Source organism: Tupaia chinensis, unplaced genomic scaffold (genome assembly GCF_000334495.1).
Source record: "Tupaia chinensis unplaced genomic scaffold, TupChi_1.0 Scaffold000528_1, whole genome shotgun sequence".
Classification (NCBI taxonomy): domain Eukaryota; kingdom Metazoa; phylum Chordata; class Mammalia; order Scandentia; family Tupaiidae; genus Tupaia; species Tupaia belangeri.
In genome coordinates, this window is record NW_006160041.1 from 973,300 (window position 1) to 993,243 (window position 19,944).

Consider the following 19,944-nt stretch of genomic DNA (forward strand, 5'->3'; position numbering starts at 1 on the left):
AGATCTGGCCAGCTTTAAAAAGCCAGATGTGGGGAACCAGCAGTTAGCGTAATGGCTATGTTGCTGGACTCCCACGTAGTCGACCGCGGTTCGCGTCCCGGACCCGGTGGCTTAAAACTCATGCCGGACACGTGTGTGTGCGTGCCCAAGATCCCAAGAGGAGAATGGAGGCGAGGGGATTGCGGCGTGACCATCCCCCTCTGGGGGTGATTTCTCGCTTTCTGTCTCTCTGTCTCTCTCTGTCTGTCTGGTGAGCGCACACGCCCTATAGCGAAAACCTCTAAAAAAAAAATAAATAAAATAAACAGATGTGGTGGTACTTACCTGTAGTATCCAGCTACTCAGGAGCCTGAGCCAGGAGGGTCACAACATAGTGAGACATTGTATTAAAAAAAAATACAAAAACCATACAGGGGTACACAGAGAGAAAAATATAAAAACAAAACTTACCAGATGGCCATCCTAATACTGGATATATATTCAGAGTAAATGATATCAATATGCTGATGAGATATTCACACTCCCATGTTTATTGCAGCATTATTCACAATAGCCAAATACAAGATCAACCTAAGTGTCCCTTGGAGGTTGAGGGGATAAAGAAAATGTGACACATGCACAATGGAATACTATTTATCCATACAAAAGATGAAAATTCTGTCATTTGTGACACCATAGAAGAACCTGGAAGACTTTATGTTAAGTCAAATAAGCCAGGTGCAGAAAGAGAAATTCTGAGTGCTCTCATTCATGTGTGGAATACACGAGTAATCTCATGGAAACAGTGAGTAGAGTGGAGGTTATAGGGATGGGGCAGGAGGGCAGAGTTGGAAATTAAAAATATGTTCACACATTCTTTGATATTCCTCCCTTTGGGAGGTGAAACATGGGTGCAGGTCCTACCGAGTGGCTCTCTGATAATGAACAGAACATGACAGAAGTAATATTTTAACTGAAACTCGATCACTTCTGCAGGGAAGTCATAAAAGGCATTGTGTTGAATAGTTCTCTTCTTGTCAACGAGATTTTGCTGTGGTCATAAAAAGTATGAAGTTGGCTGGGGTATTGTCTGAGATTTGGTTCAATAATGGATTCATCCGCTAGGGGATTTCTGTTGGTCTGAATTCTGGGAGTTGCTACAACTTAATGTCTTTCTTGTAGTTGACCAAATGGAAGGAAGCCTTTGTAAAGGAGTGCTAATGAAGAGAGGGGCTATCCTTCTGTAGTGCTGGAATGGGTGAAGGGACAGCCATGTTAGGATGTTTGGAGCAGAGAACTAGATTTTGGGGGTGAGAACAGTCCAGTAAAAGCTGCCTGGCCAAGGCTCTTAGATGTGATATTGATTTTCTTAGAATCATTTTTGTTCTCAACAAACTACCATTTTCCTGCATGCCTTTTCCTCATTCAACCTTTATACAGAACTTGGATTGCAAAGTGGTATTAACATAGTTCTTCTGTGAAGAACTAATCGCACAAGACTAGGAATGACTTTCAGAATTTCTATAAAAGAAATCATTGCGGTGTTGGTTATTTGTTTGCGTTTTAAAAGCCGAACTCTGCACTATAATGCTATAATTTGCGCCGATCCTGATTAGCCTCATGGGAAAATTTGATGACGTTAATTCTCACAGATGTTAATTCCTTCATATTAGACCATTAATATCCAGGAACCCCATGTGCTCATGGAAAGGTCTAGGATCTGTGACTTTGGTTAATCACCTGCCTGTTCCCAGTTTCAAATGGAAGGAAAGAATTCAGTCATTTGCAACCTAGAATCTCTACAAGGGATGTGTGTGTGTGTGTGTGTGTGTGTGTGTGTGCACGCGCGCGCGTGATGGGAGGGTTAAGGGATGATGTCATGAATTTGTTTTTTACCACGAAGGGTATGGATGATTACCATTTGAATGGCAAAAATATAGGTTTGTAAATCAAACAATGGAGAAAAAACTACAGATTTTAAGTAGAATGCACATACACATCAGAAAATCCTACAGGCTTCATAATGAACTAAGTCGACATGTTTTTATATATCACTTCAGAGAGAGAGAAAAGGCAACCCCAATACGGCTTTCACACCATGGTCCACATCCGGCCTCAGCCAGCCAGGATCACAGACATGCACATGCATGTCTGCACACACAGGCAGACCTCGTGACATGAATCCAGGACCTTCCCAAGTGGTCCCAGCACCACGAAGACTTGCGTTACCTGCATCACACGACTGAACTGTTAATAGATTGATATTTTTGAAGCCAAACCAACAATAATTAATAATTTAAAGGGAAAAAATGACAGCTATTGAAAACCCTGACTGATTCCAGACAGCACTGATGACTGATGTTGCCCTGGTCATAAACTGTCTCTTTTTTTTTTTTTTTTCTTTTTTTTTTTTGGAGAGGTTTTCGCTATAGGGCGCGTGTGCTCGCCAGACAGACAGAGAGAGACATAGAGACAGAAAGCGAGAAATCACTCTCCAGGGGGGATGGTCACGCCGCAATCCCTTCTCCTCCATTCTCCTCTTGGGATCTTGGGCATGCACGCACACGCGCCCAGCGTGAGTTTTAAGCCACCGGGTCCAGGACGTGAACCGCGGTCGACTACGTGGGAGTCCAGCGACATAGCCATTACGCTAATTGCTGGTTCCCATAAACTGTCTCTTTTGAAAGCTGTCAGAATCTGGACTGTGCAGTGTGCTCAGGAGTTGCTATGCAGTGTGGCCAAGGACTGCACGGTGCCTGGTGGCTTAGCTGACCCTGGCCTGGAAGAACCCAGTGGCCCCTGGAATGGACTAAGGTAAGCTTATGAATATGAAATGTCAGTCATTCTGAACTTTCTCAGGAGGTTACTAGTGTAGTGACCTCTGTGTCCTTAGTCATATGAAAAAAAAAAAAAAGTCTTTGTAGCTGCTTATCACTTGCCCCAAAGTACCAAGAGAAGAAGCCTGCTAGTTCTTGGTCCAGCAGGGAACCCTGCACAGTTCAGGGTTAGGGTACTGAGAATCAGAGTCCTACAATAATAGAGGAATAAAAATAGGAAGAGAGGTTTGTTTTTTTTAGAGAGATTTTTACCAGAGGGTGTGTGCTCTCACAAGAGAGACAGAGAGACAAAAAGTGCAAAATCTCCCCCAGGGGCATGGCCATGCTGCAATCCCTTCTCTATTCTCCTCCTGGGATTTAAGGTACAATGCACATGCGTCTGGCCTGAGTTTCATGTTGCTGAGTCTGGGACTTGAACCAAGGTCGGCCATGTGGGTCCAGCGCCTTAACCACTACACCACCTGCTGGCCCCAGGAGGAGAGGTCCTAATGCACTTTGCACGAACGTCTAAATCCTCCAACAGCACTTGTATTACGTGGGATGAGTTAAAGGGCATGGCCGGAGGGAGTAACCAGAGAGTAAAGTACTAGTCTTGGCTATGCAGAGCCCAGAGTGTTAGCAGTTGAGTGACTTCAGTTGAGACTGGGCTGTGAAAGGTCACTAACTACCATGTATGTTGTGGAGGGGGTGAGGATGGGTATTGGAGATGGCCTGGCTTGAGAGGTAAGGCCAGAACGTGGTCTGATTATTTCTAGTCTTTTCTTTTACTTCAGAACTATTTTCGATACTCTCTTATTGAAAATATTTAATTTTCAGGTAATTTCCTAAAAAAGTAATCAGAAAGCCAGGAGTTGATTTATAGCTGATGTCAGTTTCTATGTATGTGGCTTGGTTCCAAATATATATTTCAAAGCTCTGCATGCTTTATAGAACCCTAGAGAGATCAGATAACACACAAAGAACAGAGCTTGTCATTTGTGAATTTGGTGAATGATGCCATTTGATCACCACTTGAAGGTTTGTTGTCCTACAAGTCTTACATTCGTTCTCAAAATAAAGATCTTCAGACACCCAGGTGTCCAATTGCTTCTCCTTTTCAGCTACCTAATATATTTTGTATCAATCCCCACTTTGCCTTTCTTAGTCCTCTATAACTAGGCATTACTCTAACCAGATTCCCAGTTGATTATTTTTTAAAGGAGTGTTTCTCTGCTTGTGAAGGTTGCTTATGAAGATAGCTGCACATCCTGAGCTCCTGCAGGCTATCAAAAGACAGAATTAGACATGAGCCTCCCCCTCTGTGCCCACCATGAAAATATTAAATAGGATGGAGGCATGAGGAGGGGATAAGAACACATACCTTTGTAGTTGTGTTTTTCCACTGGAACCTGCAGCTTGGTCTTCATTTTGTGAAATATTTTTACAAATGTGTTTATTGACTGAGTTTTAGAAATACAGGTGCACCTGTGGCTTATTCTGTGTTAGCTACCAGTAGGTTTAGGATTTCCTGCCTAATGCATGAACTTGGTGTCACGAACTTGTCTCATCTAGTAAGCATTAGAAAGCCACCAGAACCCGAGGAAATGCCTATTGCATGACAGCTCTATGACTAACTTGTTGACATATCTAGTTTGGTCTTGGAACAAACACGGACAAATTCAGAAATTTATTTCTGTGATTGGTATGCCTTTATTCTTTACTCTAAAATGCCAAAAAAAAAAAGTCCTATAAAACTCCAGTTGTTAGCATTGCAACCTGTTGTAATGACATTTGAGGTTGCCAAATACCTCACAGGTGTTCTGTCTACTCCATATAAATGGAAGTTTTAAACAGAGCTATTTTCCCAACTTGCAGGGAGAAATGTGAACGTCACTATAATTACTGCTCTAGTATCTTCTTCCCTTCCAAATGCCCTGGAGCCCCCCCAAGCTTGACTGAAAGATATACTTGGTGAAGTGTGAGTCTAGTGGGAAGGGCTGGTGGGAATGGAAATGTTTAGATTTGGAGAAAGAAGGTGAAGAGTTCAGTAGAGAAATGCAGCTGCCACAATGACAGAGTCAGATCCTTGGAAAACTGAGGGAGGGTTGTAGCTCAGAGTCAGCTCCGATGTCCTGAGACGCACACCTTGAGGAAGATAGATTCCTGGGACTGGGAATGAGAAACCTTTCCCTTCCTCTACGTGTGCGCACTTCACATGCCCGGCGGCAAGGATCCCTTTGCAGTCCAGGGAAAGCAGAGACCAACGATGAAACAGTCAGAGCCACCGTCTCCTCTTCCAAAAGGCTCTGCCTACCTGAAGGAAGATGACTGTTCTAGAGTTGGCTTCAGCTGGGAAAAAGGAAAGGAAGGGGAAGGGCTGTCACCATTTCCATAGCCACCCAGAATGGCCTAACCTTCTCTATTCCCATCATCTGAGTGACTCCTCTCACTTATGTAAAATGTGTTTGTTCACGGAAAGTCTTTTTCTCTGTACTTCTTGCAGATGAAGCTTTCTGTTTCTGACTGCACTTGAGTGGCCAAGAATCCAAGATGATGAATTAATTAGTGTTATTGACTTCCGGAAAGGGTGAGCAGTTCATCTCACAGAGTCCAGTTAATTTTCTAGAATAAAAGGGTAGGGTTTGTGCACCTAGAGATGTGAATATGTGATGAATTTCCAAATGTATAGAATGTAACACACGCTGAGGCCATTTTTAAAAAATTAAACAGATTTTCGTTTCGTTTTGTCACATATCCATCCAATCAGGCCTGGAAAATGGCTATTGAGACTAGTGAATTAGGCAAGCTCTAGTCCCAGTACCAGGACCAGGGATCTGGTGGGCTTCTAAGGCATATGAGGAATTAAACGCACATGGGATCCAACAACACACATTTTAGCTGACATTTTAGCTGTTTTCACTTCTTCCTCCTTCTGTCATGCATACCCCAGGCAATGCTTCTCACCTCTTCAACAGGAGGCACCAACAATAACATGAACACATTTTGGCCTCATTTCATCTCCCTTTTAAATTAAATTAAATTAAATTTATTATTATTATTATTATTATTCAATTATACAGAGGGGGAAGAAAGAAAAGACAAGCCATGACTAACTTGTTGACATATCTAGTTTGGTCTTGGAACAAACACGGACAAATTCAGAAATTTATTTCTGTGATTGGTATGCCTTTATTCTTTACTCTAAAATGCCAAAAAAAAAAAGTCCTATAAAACTCCAGTTGTTAGCATTGCAACCTGTTGTAATGACATTTGAGGTTGCCAAATACCTCACAGGTGTTCTGTCTACTCCATATAAATGGAAGTTTTAAACAGAGCTATTTTCCCAACTTGCAGGGAGAAATGTGAACGTCACTATAATTACTGCTCTAGTATCTTCTTCCCTTCCAAATGCCCTGGAGCCCCCCCAAGCTTGACTGAAAGATATACTTGGTGAAGTGTGAGTCTAGTGGGAAGGGCTGGTGGGAATGGAAATGTTTAGATTTGGAGAAAGAAGGTGAAGAGTTCAGTAGAGAAATGCAGCTGCCACAATGACAGAGTCAGATCCTTGGAAAACTGAGGGAGGGTTGTAGCTCAGAGTCAGCTCCGATGTCCTGAGACGCACACCTTGAGGAAGATAGATTCCTGGGACTGGGAATGAGAAACCTTTCCCTTCCTCTACGTGTGCGCACTTCACATGCCCGGCGGCAAGGATCCCTTTGCAGTCCAGGGAAAGCAGAGACCAACGATGAAACAGTCAGAGCCACCGTCTCCTCTTCCAAAAGGCTCTGCCTACCTGAAGGAAGATGACTGTTCTAGAGTTGGCTTCAGCTGGGAAAAAGGAAAGGAAGGGGAAGGGCTGTCACCATTTCCATAGCCACCCAGAATGGCCTAACCTTCTCTATTCCCATCATCTGAGTGACTCCTCTCACTTATGTAAAATGTGTTTGTTCACGGAAAGTCTTTTTCTCTGTACTTCTTGCAGATGAAGCTTTCTGTTTCTGACTGCACTTGAGTGGCCAAGAATCCAAGATGATGAATTAATTAGTGTTATTGACTTCCGGAAAGGGTGAGCAGTTCATCTCACAGAGTCCAGTTAATTTTCTAGAATAAAAGGGTAGGGTTTGTGCACCTAGAGATGTGAATATGTGATGAATTTCCAAATGTATAGAATGTAACACACGCTGAGGCCATTTTTAAAAAATTAAACAGATTTTCGTTTCGTTTTGTCACATATCCATCCAATCAGGCCTGGAAAATGGCTATTGAGACTAGTGAATTAGGCAAGCTCTAGTCCCAGTACCAGGACCAGGGATCTGGTGGGCTTCTAAGGCATATGAGGAATTAAACGCACATGGGATCCAACAACACACATTTTAGCTGACATTTTAGCTGTTTTCACTTCTTCCTCCTTCTGTCATGCATACCCCAGGCAATGCTTCTCACCTCTTCAACAGGAGGCACCAACAATAACATGAACACATTTTGGCCTCATTTCATCTCCCTTTTAAATTAAATTAAATTAAATTTATTATTATTATTATTATTATTCAATTTTACCAGAGAGAGAGAGAGAAAAAACAAGCCACCAGGTCCAGGACACAAACTGCAGTCAAGCCATGTGGGAATCCAGTGCCTTAATCACCACGCTACCTGCCGGCCCCTTCCTATCCATTCTTCAATGAATATTCTGGGGAGTAAGAAAAGAGTCGAAAGCAAAATATCATGGGTAATTTTCAGAGGGGAAGAGATTTTGAGCATCTTTAACAGAAAAAGAGTGTGACTCATGATGAGATTAGTTATAGGAGGACACTCTACAAAGTTTATGGGAAAATGGAATTGATGTATAAGTTTATTTGGTGCAATTTTGGAGGTTTCATTTACACATAGTTTTTTCCTACTGTGCAATTTTTATGAACTTTTTTGAAGACCTCATGTGTACTTAGGAAATGGGGTCAATTCCTCACCCCCCCACCCCTTTCTCCCTTGCCCACTAAAACCCAGCTCCACTCCCTTCATCCTATCCTCGGCTTATTCACTGTTGGTCGTCTGAAAGTGAAATTACGAATGGGGAGGGAGAGCCCGGCCTACACATAACTAGTTTTGACCTTGTTTGCTTCTGGTGTGTGTGTCTGTATGTGTGTATTTGCACGTGAGTATTTCTTTATTCTCTTTGCATGTACTTCTAATTGATCTTGAAAAGAAGGGACAGTTAAAGAAGACGTTAAGGTGAAATGAAGCCATAACTGCAGCTGGAGACTTTTATTAAGTGTGGCAAAGTTCCCTGGGCTGCGCTGAAATTGTTTATTGATTTTGGTATGGCTGGGTGCTCCGGAGTAATCGCCCAGAGTGCCGCTGGAGAGCGCGTCTTGTTAGCTCACGCTCAGCGTCGCCTCAGCACAGCCTTCTCTGGAGCTTGCCTCTTTAACCTGTAAATAAATACCCCTGGTTAACTCCTGAGGTGCCTCTGCCGGGACCAGAACTGCTTCTGACCTGAATGTGCACATCCCAGCAGCATTCGGAGACGCAAAGTGCTTAATTTCTCCTATAAGAAATGGTTGTTTGGAAGGGGAGGGAAACCAAGGTTAGGTTTGGTATTAAAGACACATATGGGACCAGCAGATGGCATAATGATTACATCACTGGATTTCCCATGTAGTTGACTGTAGTTCAAGTCCCAGACCTGGCGACTTAAAACACACTGGGCGTGTGTGCGTGTGTGCCCAAAATCCTGAGAGGAGAATGGAAGAGAAGGGATTGCAGCATAACCCCATGGGGGGGGTGATATCTCACTTTCTTTCTCTCTCTGTCTTTCTGGCAAGGGCACATACCCTGTAGCAAAATCAAAAACAAAAACAAAACAAAAACAAACAAACAAACAAGCTCTCTCTCTCTCTCTAAAATAAAGACACATATTTTTTAATAATGATTTTTTATTATTTTAACTTTATTTTTATTTGACCAGAGAGTAACAGAGTGAGAGAACAAGCGGGAGAGAGAGAGAGAGAGAGAGAGAGAGAGAGAGAGAGAGGGAACGTGGAAAGTAAGCCTCCAGGTCTGGGACTTGACCCGTGGCCGGCCATGTGGGAGTCCAGTGCCCTCAGTCACCATACCACCTGCTGGTCCTGACACGTATCACTTTAAAAAATGATTTTGGTTTAGTGATTTTTTTTTTTCTCATTTCCCTTTTAGTAGTCGGGTTGGAAGTTCAAAGAAATGAAGTAAATTGAGATTTTTTTTCAGTGGTAGTTTCATCTGCCCATCCCTTTGAGTTTCTTGTGTGTGTATATCTGTGTCAGGGCTTTGTCCACGCTTAGACCTTTCTGGTTTTCCTATTGTAGTAACTGAACATTCTCTGGGATCTCACTGGGGGTGGGGTAGACCCAGGAAGTGGCCTGGGGTCTGCAGACGAGCTCTTCGGCCAGCTGTGTGTGTGTGGAGGGGGTATCTGTATGAAAAGCATGGAGTGTGCCCAAGGTCACATCCCATGCCTCCAAGCTTGTCAAAAGATGGGAAGAGAAGCCTATTTCAGGATTAGACAAGGGAGGGCTCACACCGTGTGAAGAAAGCCAGGAAGTCTGGGATAGCTGAAAGAGAGCTGATTTAACCTGGGCGTCCTCTACCAAAGAAAGGTGTCTCTTGGGGTCCCCAGGATCACTCTGAACAGTCACATTCCCGAAGTTATTTTGCTTCATTGTTAGTGTTGGTGGTGGTCAGGGCTTGACCACCATTTGCTTTGATGGATCTTAATCCACTTTGCCCTGTGAAATATCCTCATGGTTGCCTTTTCTTTGTATTTTGAGATCTTTCTGTATTTCCCAGGCACCGGATTTCCAAGCTCCATGATCACGCTGCTCACAAGGTGGAACAACATGGCTCCCACATCCAGAGTTACAAAGCACATGACCAGCGTCTTACACTGAGATCCTTTGAAGTTAGTTGCTATTCAAAAGTCACATTTCTGTGAATTATCCTTCGAATTATTCTTAACGAATCTCTCTCAAGATGTTGATGTAACGTTCTGTCCTTCAAGTCCCTCTGTATTTACCTCCCCTTCCCAATTCCATGTAGTAACTATTAGGTCATTGGCAAAGTCATGAGGTATTTTTTTTTTTTTTTAATTCTAAACTTTTTTTTTTGGAGAGGTTTTTTCACTATAGGGTGCGTGCGCTCGCCAGGCAGACAGAGAGAGACATAGAAACAGAAAGCGAGAAATCACTCCCCCAGGGGGATGGTCACGCCGCAATCCCTTCTCCTCCATTCTCCTCTTGGGATCTTGGGCACGCACGCACATGCGCCCAGCGTGAGTTTTAAGCCACTGGGTCCGGGACGCGAACCACGGTCGACTACGTGGGAGTCCAGCGACATAGCCATTACGCTAACTGCTGGTTCCCTGAGGTATTTTTCTATGCAAAAATGCGTCATGACTTTCCTGGTGACCCAATATTTTCTCCTGAAATCAAGCAGTAGCATACTTCTTTTTTCTACTCTGACCATAGCAGGTTTTTTGTTTTATTTTGTTTTGTTTTTTTTTCTTGAGTAATATAGAAAACCAGAGATTCTTTGGAAAGCATTGCATTCTGAGTTTTCTCGTAACTTCCCATTTCCCTCAACCTGAATATTGTTCCAGCCGTGCCTAGAGTCTTAGGAAATAACTCTATTACAGGGAGGGAAGTGAAAATGGAAGAGAGAAAGACATAAAATACTTGAGTTTCATCCCCATACCACTGGAGATTATACCTTGGCACTGCCTTTTCATGCCTCTTCTTGGCCTCTGGTAAGAGAGGATTCATATTTGTCCCCCATAAATCCAGTCAGTGTTGGCCAAGACTAAAGTGAGAGTAGGACCTCTCAAGATGACATGGATCATAAGCTAACTCTGTGACAGTGGCATGCCTCTGAAATCTCAGTAGAATCAAAGATTTTAAAACCTAAAGAGATATCTTGCATTAACATAAAAGTACACAACTGAATGACATTCTAGTAAAACAGTGGGGTTTGAGCAGCCCTTATGTCAAATTTGACTTATAAGATATGTGAATAGAGATAGAGGTATGATTTCTATAGATGTTTGACTTATACAAGTAATGTTATTAAGAATGATCACAGTATCTTCTTTGAAAAGTAGCACATTCGGGGGGAATTTTTTTGTGTTAAGCAAATCTGAGTTCAAATCGCTTGTCCTTGAATCTGATCCTGAGGAAGGTATTTAACCCGTATGAGTTATAAGGTGGGGGTGTGAGAATTAACTAAGATCTTATAGGTCATGGGTCAGCCAACTTTCTATACCAGGCCAGATAGTACATATTTAAGGCTTTGTGAATGATACGGTCTCTCATTGTTATTTACCTATACTGTTGGAGCAATGTAGCCATAGACAAATACATAACAAGTGGGCACAACAGTGTCCCAATAAAACTTTATTTATAAAAACAACCAGTAGTTGTATTTAGTCACAGATAACTATAGATAAAGTGTCTGGTAAATGACCCATAAATATGAAGTGCCTGCATTTTTTCATTGATCATGAAATAGTTGGCTAACACTTAGGTCATATTCAGCAAACTAGTTCAGCCAATATAAAAAATTAATTTAAAAAATCTTCTAAAAGTATGTACTAGGTGTTGATCCTAAATTATAATCTGTATCTTCACTTTATCTTCTTCATTAATTTTTTCTTTTCTTCCTAAGCTTGGATGTCACAGACCTCACCCTGACCCTTTATCTCCACAGTGTCCAGTTTGGTTTTGGGACATCTCAGTCTTTCTTCCATTTCTTCCCAAGCCTGTGCCTCAGAGAGAATTGAGAATTCCTGCTAGAATTCCTCAGTCTGTTGCCTCCAATGGAAAGAGTTATTTTTGACCTATTCTGACCCCGTCTTGAACAACAATAAAATGGGGATTGGGAGAAATGTGACACAAATCAATAGGTTATCCCAACAGACATCTTTGAAACTGTTTTTTTTTTTTTTTTTTTCAAACACTTGCAGCAGTAACAAAGATAAATAGGGACTCGCTCACATGGTCACCTAAGGAGCAGGTGGCTCAGCAGATCACAGTGCGACCTCTAGTCTGGGTCAGCAGCAGGTTTGAGCAGAATGAGGACAGGGCAGAATCAAGATACTGGTCATGGGAGAAAAAAGGGAAGGCTAAAGGACTAGTGTCTGAGTGTCTCTTTAGAGTTGTTGGTAACCCATGGATTTCCTACCTGTTTTTCTGTTGGCTCTGCACTTACTTTCTCATTTAATTTAGACTCACCTGAGAAGCATTTATTGAGCACCTGCTGTGTACAGGGCACAGGCACGGTGAGACAAGTTGCAAAGTAGTAATGGTTCCTTTGATGTTTCCTTTGTCCAGTTCTGAGAGAAGTGTAGTTGAGAATAAATTGTTCATGGCAGGACCCTGGAGAAGAGAAGAAACAATAACCTAATGGCTTCTTCCGGCTCCCCAGGTATACCAGTTGGCTGGAGAGTGACAAAGAGCACCTAGAGCAGAAAACTCTATTGTTTCTTGTATGTGTTTTGTGATCCTCCCTGAGCTTCTATGATAGTTGTAGTGGAGGTGATACCAGTGGTGGCAGTACTAGTGTAGGGGGTACTAGTAGTGGTGAAGCAGGCCCATTTAAGACTTAGCAGGACTGCTGCCATTTTGAAATTTAAAAAGGCCTCTAAGGAGAACAGTCTGACTTCATGCTGAGTCATAGGGAGTCAGTTGGAAGAATGGTCAGATGAGAAACTGGGAATGAATGTTTGAAGGAATCAAAGTAATTACTCAGGGGAAAGCAATTGATTGATTGTAGTGAGGAATGATTCGTACATTCTTGTACATTTTACCTATAAGTATCAAGAACATATTGTGGGACCAGCAGTTAGCGTATTGGCTATGTAGCTGGACTCCCACATAGTCGACTGCGGTTTGCGTCCTGGACCTGGTGGCTTAAAACTCATGCCTGGTGAGTGTGCGTGCATGCCCAAGATCCCGAGAGGAGAATGGAGAAGGGACTGCAGCGTGACCATCCCCCCTGGGGGGTGATTTCTCACTTTCTGTCTCTCTGTTTCTCTCTGTCTGGTGAGCACACGCACCCTATAGCGAAAACCTCCCCCCCCCAAAAAAAATATATATAATATATTGTACTTTTCAAGACAGTTTGAGTATGTCTCCCTATAGCCGGTTACAGAAAGAAAGTCCCTTCTGCTCCAGCTCTGCCTCTCGTTTCCCTAACCATGAGAAGAAGCAACCAGACTTCACTGGCTAGTAACAGTGGTTGTTAAAGTAGTGGTGGCAGCAGTGGAAGTGGTATTAATAGTAATAGTGCTAGTGCTGCTGATAATAATGGCTTACAAGGGTTTTGGTCAGTTACTCGACACAAGGTATATTTTAGCAGTATGACCTCTACTTACTCACTTAATTATCACAACAACCCCGTGAGGCAGGTATGGTTATCATTTTCATTTTATGATCCAGCACTATTTATTCAAAAGACCATCCACACAAGAAGAAAGAAAGCCAAGAGAGTTAACGTCATTTGCCATCACTTGACTAGGTGGTGGCAGGGCTGGGACGGGAAGCCAGGCAGTCTGGTCATCAAAGCACTGATTTCACACGCATGCCATCAACACCTGTTTACTCTTCTGTCTCCCAAACTTGGCTGTGAGCTGGGTGGTGGCGTGGACCATATGATTTTTAACATTTTGTATTACAAAGTATAGCACGAATACAGAAAACTACACAAAACATAAAGCATAAAGTACAATAAATTATTATACAACAAACAGCTGTATATTCACTGCCCCGACATTGACTGCACCCCCAAAATATACCCTAGACCCTTTTCAGTTCTTACCCTTCTCCCCAAAAAACAACTCCCATGACCTCTAGTGCACTACAGTTGGCTTTGTCTATTTCTGAACTAGAACTACATGGGTTCATGATGTAGATTCTCCTCTGCATCTGGTCTCTTTCATTTGACCTTACTTTTGTGAGATTTATCCATGTTGTGACATGTAGCTATAATTCACTTACTTTCATTTTGCTAATTCCTGTTTCCCCCCCACACACACACAACTGAAGCTTTTTCAGTTCATTCAGAAAACACTGGCAAAATAAATTTCAGTTGCAAATTTACGGATACAAGCTTCAAAGTATAAAGTCATATATACCAAAAGTACAGGCAATATTTATAACAATAACTTACAGATATAAACTAATGATAAACTACAACTTCACAGAAGATTGTAAGCATTTTGCACACTTTCTTTTAGGCAAAGTGCTCTTTTGGTGACAAGTAAACTAACAGATACTAAAGAAACAGTTCACTAGAGTGAACTATTTTTTTTATTTTTCTTGTAAACATAAGTTTATCATTTATAATTTTCAAAAATGTTTGCACTTTAACTTTCATTATTTGACGAAGCATTCATGAAACAATCTGCAGACTAGCTGAACAGATAACAGTATCCTAAATTTTTTTTCTCATATCCACCATCCACTACCCACTCTCCACCAACCACTTTCTCCCCTTGTGGTCTCTAGCATCTATACCCACCCTCTTCACCATAACATCTTCCTATCTCTCAACTTCTACCATAAAATGCAGATACTCAGTACAAATTGAGTGGGGATATACAGTATGTATCTTCGAAAGTCTGGCTTACTTTGCTCAATATTAAGTCTTCCATTTTCATACATTTTGAATGGAATGATAAGATACCATTGTTTCTTATAGCTGTGTAATATTCCATTGTATATATGTGCCACAGCTTTTCAACCCAATCATCAGTTTCTGGACCCTTAGGTTGGTTCCATATTTTTGCAATTATAAGTAAGGCTTCAGTAAACATGGAAGTGCAGATGTCTTTCCGACTGTTTTCTTATCCTTTGGGTAGATACCAAGAAGTAGGATTAGGATAGGGAAGTTCATTTTGGTAATTCCTACTCCATTGTGGAAACTCACTACACTTTATTTATCTAGTCCATTGTTGATGGATAGTTGGGTGGTTTCCAGCTTTTGAACATCGTCATGGGTACTACGAGAACCGCTGTTGTTCATGTCTCTTGATGTTCTTGTACCGTAGCCCCCTTCGGTGTAACCCAGGAGTGGATTTTCTGGGTCAAAGTATATTTCTATGCTCAACTTTGGTTTTACAGATTCGCCCTCCCACCAGCAATACAGAGGGCCTCTATTGCTTCACATCTCACTTACACTGGAGAGTTTCAGGTTTTAAAAGCAGATTCCAGTAACTCATACTAACCTTCATTTGTATCTTTCTAATTAGTAACGCAGTCAGAATTTTCTGTCCATTGGTTGTTCACAATCTTTGTTTTTGAAGTGTTGGTTTGAGTCTCTTGCCCGTTTTTCATTTTTGTGTTTATTTTTATTTAAAGCTGATTTTTGAGAATTAGATATTCTGAATACTGATCTTAGGCTAGTTACATGTTTGGCGAATACTTGCTTTTTACTAACTTAATGGTGTGTTTTGATAGATTGAATTCTTACTTTTTAAAAAAGTTTTATTCTTCTGAGAGACACAGAGACAAATAAACAGAGACAGAGAGATAGGTGCCCCCATCAGCATTTATGCTGTTGCCCTGGACATTTCTTATGTGAGTCCGATTGTGTTACCACTGCACCAACACCTGGCCCTGAACTTCTTAATTTTAGTGAAGTCGAACTCCCAAGTTTCTTCCTTTCTGGATAGTGCTTTTTATCTTAATCACTTTTGGAAGTTTTATTGTTTTGCTTTGATTTTGGACTATAGTTCAGTCGGAAATGATTTTCGTGTATGTTATGAGGACGAGGACATCTTTTTTTTCTTTATTTTCCTGTTGCTATTTAATGAATCCAGCACCATTTATTCCAAAGACGGTCTTTTCCCCATTACTTTGCAGTGTCGCTTTTGTTGTAAATCCAGTGACCCTATGTGTATGAGTCTGTTTCTGAATTCTGTTGTGTTCCATTGGTCCACCTTCCTATCCTTGCACAAATACGCTACTGTCTTAATTGCTGAGGAACTCCTACCTGGACCTTACTTAATTCTGCTGTTGTACCCCAAGTGCCTATCACTGTCCTTGGCGCATAACAGATGCTCAATAAATATATGGCAGATGAAAGGGCCTCTAGCTTTGATTTCTATGGTTTTACCCCTCTCTCAGGATGGACGTTGGACTTCAAGAGTGTTTTGGACCTACGAGTGTTTCATAGTGTCTGCACTGGGCATATTCCCAAAACCATGGGTGTTAGTGGAGCTGGAACTGACAAAGATGAATGCTAGATGTGGGATAGAAATGGTGGTGGGTTAGCTTGATGCCCTTGGTGACAACAATGGCATCCAGCTGTACTTTTCCTCCTCCAAGGGTGGGCAGACCTCATGTAGGAGGTGCAAGGAACAAGAGCAACCTAAAATTCTCACTGACTCTATCCTCGCCCTCCACTGGCCTCCCCACTCCCCCTGAGATGACTCTTTTGCTTGGAATGGAGACTTTGTTGCAAACAGACTGGTGAGTCACCTCCTTCCCTCCTCATCTCCCAATGGAATCTGACAGTGATCCATATTCAGGGATGACAGCTTCCCTGACTTTGGTCTCTCTCTGTCTTTGTTGGCAGCCAAGCTTCCTCAAACACCCCTTCAACCTGCCACTCAGCTACCCCAAGACCAACAATGGGTTCTTATCACTAACAATGTGTATTTCAAACTCTACAGTTTGGACTTTTAAGACCGTCCATAATCTAGTCCTTTGGTTTTATTCCAGTTTGTGTTTTGTTTTGTTTTGCTTTTCTCCCAACCACTCTCTGGTTAGATTGGTTTACTTAGTTATCAAGTCTTGTGCTTAGGTCTGGCTGAGTCATCCTTTCAATTTAGATACCTTTTTCCTCTCCTTTATTCTAGTCTACTGAGTCTTTAAAGCCCAATCTATGTTTTATCTCCCCCACTTTAAACCCTCTCCAAGCCCTTTCTGACTACTTCAACACCCTATTCTCTCCCATTTCAAAATTGTTGATATATTTGTAAGATGCCATTTATAGTTCTCCCCATAGGTCACAAGAAAAGAAATATGCATTATGGGACCAGCAGTCAGCATAATGGCTATGTCACTGAACTCCCATGTAGCCGACCACGGTTCGAGTCCTGGACCTGGTGGCTTAAACTCATGCTGGGCGCATGTGCGTGTGTGCCCAAGATCCCTAGAGGAGAATGGAGGAGAAGGGATTGCCGTGTGGCCATCCCCCTAGGAGGTGATTTCTCGCTTTCTGTCTCTCTGTCTCTCTCTGACTTTCTGGTGAGCGCATACACCCTATAGCACAAACCTCTCCAAAATAAAAAATAAAAAAAGAAATATGCATTAGGCATTAGTTAAGATTCTTGTGATAGCTGTGTTTGTTTGCTATGACTGTTATTAAAAAATACCAGACTGGCTTAAGCAACAGAAATTTATTTTTTCATAGTTCTGGAGGCTGAAATTGCAAGCTCAAGGTGTTGGCAGTTGTGATTTCTTCTGAGGCCTCCTTAGCTTACAGGTGGGCTGCCTCCTTACTGTGTCCTCAACCTGGTTTTCCCTCTGAGCAGTTCCTTGCCGTCCCTTGTATCCAGTTCCCTCTTCTTCTTTTTTTTTTGAGAGGTTTTCGCTATAGGGCACGTGCGCTCGCCAGACAGACAGAGAGAGACATAGAGACAGAAAGCGAGAAATCATCCCCCCCAGAGGGGATGGGCACACCACAATCCCTTCTCCTCCATTCTCCTCTCGGGATCTTGGGCACGCACGCACACGTGCCCGGCGTGAGTTTTAAGCCACTGGGTCCGGGACGCGAGCCGCGGTCGACTACGTGGGAGTCCAGCGACATAGCCATTACGCTAACTGCTGGTTCCTCCAGTTCCCTCTTCTTATAGGATACCACTCAGATTGGGTTAGGACCCACCCTGAACAACTTTATCTTAACTTAAGGCCGTCTTTAAGGGTCTTATCTTCAAATACAGTCACATTCAGGTACTAGGAGTTAGGGTTTCATTATATGAATTTTAGGGGATACATTTCAACCGAGGACAACAGTCAACTCAGTGGAGAAAGGCATAGACGTAATTTATCACCTCTAGTATCTGAAAAGTTGGGGTTGATCAAATTGCTACAGCTGAAATTACGTATCTCCAGTTGTCCAAAACCTTGCTTTCTCCATTCTTTATCTGCAACTTCTGTGTTGAAGTTATTCTCAAGCAAGCTTCCCTTCCATTGTGGCAAGGTGGTTGCTACAACTCTTGGCTTATAGTCTACTGATTCGGCAACTACAGAGAACGAAAAGCGTCTAACTCAATGGTACCAGGAAAAATCCTGGGGCCAATTCTCATTGGCATTTCCACCCTACCACTGCAAAGAAAAGGTAGGGTCAGCTCAATCAAACCACATAGAGGGGGGTAGAATTCCCTCCAGAAACACCAAGGTATTATTGTAGAAGGAGGGGAACAGGATGCAGAGCCAGGAAGACAGGAAATATCCATGCCAGCTGCCTTCTATTGATCATGTGTCAGTCCACACATTAACCCCCAAAGGTAGGTTTTATGATTCTCCTTTTCACAATAAAGAAGAATCTTAGGGAGCGTAAGTCTCAAGTCAAATAGTTGGTGAATTGAGATCTGGACTCAGGTACTGATTTGACTCCAACACCAACATCCTTTCCTCTGCTTTTTCTTTCTCAGCTTTTGCCACTTACGGATCTAGCCCCTTGCTTCCTCAACCACTGGCTCAGCTGTAGGAAATCACAGGACCTTAATGAGTAAGAGAGGCTAAAAGTCTTGGCTATCTTTCGGATATGCTGCGAGGTGCAGGAAACCTCGGATGCTGTGGAGGGAGCAGGTAAGGCTCCGGGCTGGGAGCAGAGGGTGTGGCAACAGGGGTTCTGGGGTGAGACAACAAAGAGGGTGGGGAGGTGGTCGGGCTGTTGTGGCAGGTGCAGTTTACTTCCCACCACTTTGCCTCGGGCCTATGTGGCTCTCCTGGGGGATTCTCCTGCTATCTGTCTTTTTTTTTTTTTTCCTCCAAGACTTGCTGTGTGAGTGAAGGCAGTCTGCCTGGGTCCTTCAGATCCTTTTTGTTCTCTCCTTTGCAAATATTTTCCAGACTTCCAAACCCTAGAACATTACGTACAGAGATTGTTCAGCTCTTTACAATAGAGTGGAGTGATTAAGAGAGCGGGCTAGAGGTGGTCTGCCGGACTCTGCCACTTCGCTGCTGTGTCATCTTGGGCAAGTTCTTTAACCGTTCTGTGTTTTAGTTTCATTATGTGTAAGGCGGGGATAAGCAGAGATGGACCTCTAAAAGCTGAGGTAATGTACTAAAAGTTTTCAGGACTGTGCCCTACACACTCCATATGCTCAGAAATGAAAATGTCAGGCATTAACGGATTCAAGACTGAGAAACTTGACTGGACCAGGGCTGCCCAGCCTAGAGCAAAGACCCCGGTGAGGAGAGGCGAGCTTTGGTTGCTTCAGGGATGTTCCACATACTTGACTCAGAGTTACAGTGTCCTGGGGATGAGAGTTCATGGAACAGGTAGGTCAAGAGTTACATCTGAGTTTGCTTTCCTTGAAGAGGGCTGAGAATAGGTTTCTCAGAAGTGAGTCATGTGGAATGATTTTAAGAAAGGGAAGGTCTGCTTACCAGGGTGGCATGAAACTTCAAAAGCTGACCTCCATAAAAATTTAATAGAAATGGAGTAATTTTACATCCCCTCATATTAATTGAGGGCTCCTTTGGCATGAAGTCTATATCCACTGATAATCCCAAATGTGCCTTTGATTTCAGAATGCATTTGTACATATTGTTGGCAGCAGATTTACTTCCTAATCATGTTTATAGCTCAAATTAATATGGAAATTAACCCTGAAACCCCAGACTATTTCAAAACACTGGATTTTACAGACCTTGAACTACTTTAAAATAAATGTTGAAAATGTGAACTGCATAAAAATATAAAAACTGATAGTATTAATTTAATTTCCTCTCCATTAAAGATATCAGAAATGGTTTATTGAGTTTTTAGAAGAAAAAAGCATATGTTCTGTTCCAGGTATGTGCCACTTATAGATACAGGTTATTTGAATGAAAAATAATGCTTTTGTTATATGCTGGTTTATTGCTGAATTCCAACCAGGAATAAAGTTCTG

At 42.3% G+C, this 19,944-nt stretch overlaps 2 long non-coding RNA genes across 2 annotated transcripts; both read left to right on the forward strand.

Annotated features, from left to right (window-relative positions):
• The first annotated feature begins 734 nt into the window (after window positions 1-734).
• On the forward strand, window positions 735-5,373 carry LOC102501452 (uncharacterized). The gene is made up of 3 exons (XR_335770.1): window positions 735-784; window positions 2,667-2,793; window positions 5,299-5,373. It is a non-coding gene; the product is annotated as an uncharacterized LOC102501452 (long non-coding RNA).
• A 4,250-nt stretch (window positions 5,374-9,623) lies between these two features.
• LOC102501041 (uncharacterized) lies at window positions 9,624-19,295 on the forward strand. The gene is made up of 3 exons (XR_003550808.1): window positions 9,624-9,726; window positions 18,478-18,634; window positions 18,899-19,295. It is a non-coding gene; the product is annotated as an uncharacterized LOC102501041 (long non-coding RNA).
• Window positions 19,296-19,944: the final 649 nt, after the last annotated feature.